This window comes from Hydra viridissima, unplaced genomic scaffold, assembly GCF_058129835.1.
Source record: "Hydra viridissima isolate aposymbiotic clone 2 unplaced genomic scaffold, HvirCarnegie_v1 scaffold_5, whole genome shotgun sequence".
NCBI lineage: Eukaryota > Metazoa > Cnidaria > Hydrozoa > Anthoathecata > Hydridae > Hydra > Hydra viridissima.
This window is the reverse complement of record NW_028324304.1, coordinates 928,030-934,172: the sequence shown is the minus strand read 5'-3', so window position 1 is coordinate 934,172 and position 6,143 is coordinate 928,030.

Here is a 6,143-nt window from a genome sequence, read left to right as displayed (position 1 = left end):
AAATAGCTTGAAGACCTAATATATAGTAGAACAAACATGGATCATGAATACCAGAATAAACTTGCCACATTAAGCAACAAATATTTTAACTTTAAAAATGCTTTAACAAAGCTCATCAAAAAATACTTAAATTTAGAAAGAAAGTTGAAACTAAAATAGTGATATAAATCCCACATTAAATTAAATGGAGCTCTGAAGGTAGTAAGACGCAGTCTCATACTGCAACCACGCACAATGGTCAAAACTGAAAATAGCTACGGTAGATAGGGAAATTGAATCAGTTAAAAGTATAGCAGTAGATTAAAATATCAATGAAGTGGAACGTTATACTTATGAAAACAGTAAATATACACACAATACGCTATTTGAAAAGACTTAAAAAATCTTCGACATGGCAGCAAATATTAAGTTTTTTTTTTCGGTACTATTCAGACAAAATCTGAGGCAAATCCTTTCCCCTTTAAAATTGCAAGGAGAGATATTAAGGGTTTAAATGATATTTGCGAATGTTACAACATCGTTGACAGCTAAAAAGGCTGACGTAATGGTTTCTGGGGTGGATGTGTGAGGGGGGGGGCAGGAGTGTGTGTTATTGTAAGTTCATCCAAGCTCGAGAAACAAGTTTGAAAATGTCATTTAAAGCAATAATTGTTGGAAAACCAAATTGAGTTTTAAACAAAATAACATTTAATTTTGGTTTAACGTTTATACTATTATAATTGTTAAAAAAGCAGAATGAACATAACAAAACGTCTCTTTTTATAAATTTTTTTTAGGCTTTTAATTGAAGTTAAACAGTTATAGATGAAAAGAAAAAAAAACTTACAATGAACGTCGATATGATACGTCGCATCAAGATAATGACTTCTATATATTTTTTCGGCATCATATACAATGTGTATATACGAAATCAACGCATCCAAGGTGTTGGAAATTTTCTATTATTTTAACCCACCCGCTACAAAAAGCCCAACTATGTAAAACTTTCAACTTCAGAACCATTTTGTTTGTTACTTGGTAAATGGCAAATTTTATTAGAAAAAAAGAGGTTTATCTATGAAATAAGCGAAAATGTTCTATAAATTAGTGAAAAACTTCCTATAGTTGAAAATATGAATGTCTCTAAAAACAGAGTGAATGCTTAAAGAAGTTCAGATATACCAAAGCAAGAAGGCTTAAAGAAAACTTTCAGAAAAAGGCTGACGGAACAAATTTGTCATTTAAAAGCCTTTTTAAATATTAAACTGATTATAAACTACAATTATAAAAGGTTAAAAACACAAAAATAACCGATGAAAAATTACTAATTCAAGATGTATCGTCCTTTATACAGCTATTTCTAAAATTGTATTTTAGAAATCGCTGTATAATGTTTTGTATGTATTAACACAACACTTAGTCAATTTCAGAAGTAAAAGTTTTTTAGTCTTAGAGCGAAGGTATATAGGGGATACTTAACTTTAACGTTTCTCTGAGTCATTACCTGAAAACTTAAAAAATAATTTTTGACATGTGTGTATTCCCTCTAGCATGCCGAATAACAATGAACCTCAGAATTTTTACTATTTTGCTTTTTTACAAGTTTAAACCATTAAAAAAAAAAAATACCAGTATGCCATCACAGGCAACTAACTGCTCCAATGATGGCACACTTTAAAGAAATTAGACAAACAAGAGTTTTTTTTGTTTTTTTATTAATGGAAACACAACTTATCAAAAAAAAACAAAATTAAAAATAAATCTTTGGTCTGTAAGCATAGTTCACATATAAATTTTTTTCTTCTTCTATTTATGCCTGCACATAAACAATGACACCAAGATCTGCATTTTTGACAATAAATCCATGGTTCTTTAGACCAAGACAGCAAATAAAGTTCATAACAATACAAAAATGCTGTATCAGATTCAAAATCCATTATACTATTACTTCCTTTAATCTCCTCACTGCAGTATTTTTCTTCAACAGTCGTCTTTCTTTTTGTTTTTCTAACAAATTTTTCCTTTTCTTTGTTATCTTTTTCTTTTGCTTTATCTTTTAATTCTTGGATATCCGGTGTGGTATTCAGAGCTCCAGTTTTTCCACGTTTTCATGCCCTTTTCAATTCAATTTTAGGGGTTGCTAAAGGCACTGGACACAACTTTGTGTACTAGATCTTATCCTTTCGTTGAAACAGAAGATCTAATGCATGTGGAAGCTTCTGATGGGGGAGATTTCATTTTCAAATGTGTTGGTTTCTCAAACTCTTGTATTTCATCTTTTATCTTAGCTTGATTACCTTTTTATGCGCATTAAAATTTATTTCAGGCATTTTTTTCAACTCATTTTGCAGACTTTCCTATGATGGCAACTCCTCGGTATGCCATCATAGGAAAGAGTCACCATACTTATTACAACAAGCTGTGTCTACCTTATTCTACACATAGCATTAAAATAAGCATTCTAATAAATATACAAATCCTGCAGATGAAATGCATGAAAATTTCACTTCTGTATGATATATTATAAAATCGTAATTCTAAATATATGAGGGCATTAAAACTACAACACCACATGCGAAAATTTATGTTTGTTGATTACAAAAGCATTATTTACTACAAAAGGATGAATTTTCACCAGAAGTAATGAATTACTAATATACACGTGTTGGTCTAATCACTCATACACCAAAACCAATATTTTTGGAAATATGACCAGTATGCCATCATAAGCGCTATGCCATCATAGGCACCTTTCCCCTATATAAAGATAATTGCCAAAAACAACGTGTAAAATTTATATTAAAGGTTTAAAAGGGTTCCCAAGAAAATCCTTCAGATGTATGAATACATATGATTGAGCAACGAAGCCAAATTCCAGAATCTTTTAAATTTCTCCTAAAAAAGTTGTAAGTTGCGAAAAACGAACTTCTAATAAAAATATTTTTTATTTTTATGTCATAAAATTGATCTGATCATGAGACATTCATTTTGCTCAATCAGGTCAGGTTATAGAAATACTGCACGCCTATTTTTTTTTTTGAGAAAAACATAATTTTCAAGAAATCTCTCATTTTCATCCTAGTAATGCAATACATTGCAATAATTATTTGTTAACTGAAAAAAGGCTCAATTTAACTCCTCTATTAACTTTAAACTTAAAAAAAACTTGTGAATTTATCGAATGCAGTAAATAAAAAATCTATTTCCTGAGGAAAGAGTTATTGGTTCGTCCCGTTTAAGACACCAACAATATTCAGCTAACATGTTTTTGTTCCAACGTCCTTGATATCTGGTCTCCATCGTTTTTGTATCCTGGTGGAATCTTTCACCCTGTTCCTCGCTGTCATCTCCACAGTTTTAAGGAAAGTAGTCAAGACTTGACTGGAGAGTATGCATTTTTATTGACATGCAAGCTCTGAATATGTTTCGAATGTCAGTGAGTTTATGAAAAGCTTTTCGAAGCTTTTCATAAACTCACTGACATTTGAAACATATTCAGAGCTTCTTTTATTTTCCAGAAATCCTTCAATTACTGTGCTGAACGTTCGCCATGCATCTCGTTCAATGCCTACCATTTTGATATCAAAATCTTTGTCCTTTAACAGAGTTCTAGTTTTGGGTCCGTCAAACATACCTGCATCTAGCTTGGCATCACTAATCTGTAGGAACTTTTGTAATATATACTTAAAAGCTTGGCCTTCTTTATCAGTACTTAATTTTTGACCAAGTTTGATATTGAGAAGAGGAAGTAAAACATTTTCTGGAGGGACTGTGGTTTAGCTATCACGTTGTAGCTGCCAATTGTGAATGCCTGAATAACTATCTGCCCCACTATCCCATAGGCATAAGAGGCAAAGGTATTTTGTGTACACCCCTTGCACCCCAAGAAGAAAGCACACAACCTGAAAAGAAAAGAATTATTCATAAAAAATCAAATCTTATCAAGTTAAAATATATTTCTATTTCTTTCTAAAAAATTACCCACAGGTATTTTCAAAGGAAAGCTTTATATTGACAAGAAAACATAGAAAGTATTTTACCTTAAGGTCACCACATATTGATTGCATCAATCAATATTTTCATGTTCTTGTAGCTTTCTGTCAACTGAGCTGAATGTCCGATAGGTACAGATGCCATTTTATTGCCAATGTGTAGGAGTACTGCCTTTAGGCTTCTGCTAGAGGAATCATTAAAGAGCCTCCATTCTCTTGGTTGGTAAGAAACACCAAGTGCCTCTATTAAGCCTTTTACATCATTACAATATGCCAACAAGCTAGAAGAATCAACTTCAAAGAACCTTCTAAAATTTTCTACTCTGTTTCTATACCGATAGAAGGTAGTTTCTTTAGCGAGGAGATTGCTCTCACTAAGACAGGAACCAAGAAGTTGTGCATTCTCTTTAGAAAGACCAAGATCTCTGTTCAAGTCATTTAATTGACTTTGAGTGAGTGGTCTTGGCAAAGTCATGCTAGACATTGGCTCATATGTCACAGATATGTTAGGTCTTCCACTTTTACACCTTCCATATCCTCTTCTAGTTCGCCTTTCTCAGGTGGAGAAGGAGCTGGAACTCTTGAACCATGTGGCACTGGCTTAATGGGAGAAAGAAATCAGGATAGAACACCATGTGTTTTTTTTTTCTTATTGACACCTGAAAAAACTCACATATCTATTTTCAGATTTTTATCCAATTTTTTTATACAACTTAAAAAATTTTTTTGTTGAATTTCAACACAATTTTTATAAACAATTCAAGCTTCATTAGACTATAAAAAAAGCAAAATATGTTTGGATAAGTTAAATATTGTTCTTTTAAGAAATTATCTTACTATGAAGATTGGTCATACAAAAATAGCAGTCTGTCGTATGGTCCTTGCGTACCATCTGTACACCAAATGACATACAGTTTGCTGTACCCTAATTCCAGCGCCTAAAGGCTACGACACAGGCTTTGGAGCATATATGTGGGGCAAAGCCTTTATCTTGGTCGCCAAGCCTTATTCCGAAATATGCACTGTAAGGGGACTTTACTAACGTAGTTATGGTGCATTGCTGATCACTAAAAGTTACCTTTCCACGCAGATAGCAGAATCTGTCGGGACTGTTTTTACATTTTCTATTAATTTTGAAATAATATCTTTGGCTAAGCTAAAATAAACAAGCTTTCAGAAATTAAAAAACTTAAAATTTTTTTTTAATTTTATATTATTTGTATCAAAATTTTGCATCAAAACTTTTTAATTAGATTTCAGCTTAAAAAATTGTCAAATAAATAAGCTTTTAAAAAAGCTCTTTAAAATGGAAAGAGATTAGACAGTTTAAAAATTTATATATTTTATATATTTTAATTATTTTATATATTTTAATAAATAAAGACTGTTAAAACAAGTTAATTTTTCTATACATATCATTTTTTTCTTCTTTTAAGAATAACTTTTTCAACAAAGACTCCTTTATCCAGATCAGAATCTGAACTGCCTACATCATTTTCTATATCAGAACTGTCTAGATTCATTTGAAAATAAAACAAAAAATCAACTCATTTTTTTATTTGAAGCACAAATTTAGTTTACTGGCTAGTACTAGATATGAAGGAAATTCCGATGGAACTTGAAGCGGAAATTTCCTTCGATTAACCCGAAGCACATTAGAAATTACGGTTGTGTTATCCGCTCCAATTTTTTTATAAAATTAATTTTTGGTCCCGCTCCGGATAAACGGTCGGTATAAACGGTAGTTTTATAAAACTGAACCTAAATTTTTTAAATAATATAGAGGAGAAGGGGGGGGGGGGGGGAATTCTGGAAATGGAGAAATGCCAATACAAATTTAGGAGGTGTGTTAAGAATTATTTTTGTTAAATAGCCAGTAAGCAACTTTAAACTTTTGAATAAAACTTACATTGTTGATTTAATATCTCGATTTGAAAAGGTTTTTGAAGAGATGCTTTTTTATTTTACAAGCATTTTTATGTTAAGTCTAAATTAAGATTACTTTTGATCACGAGCACGGTATCATTTAGTCTCTGTTGCTGTGGAGATGTTTGTAAATTTAGAATGTCTGTATATTTATGATAGGAAACACTCACCACAAAGAAAACGCAGGTTTTCGTTGAAATCTGATTTTGGATGTCCTTTCCTTTAAATTTTTGACAAGGAAGGTAA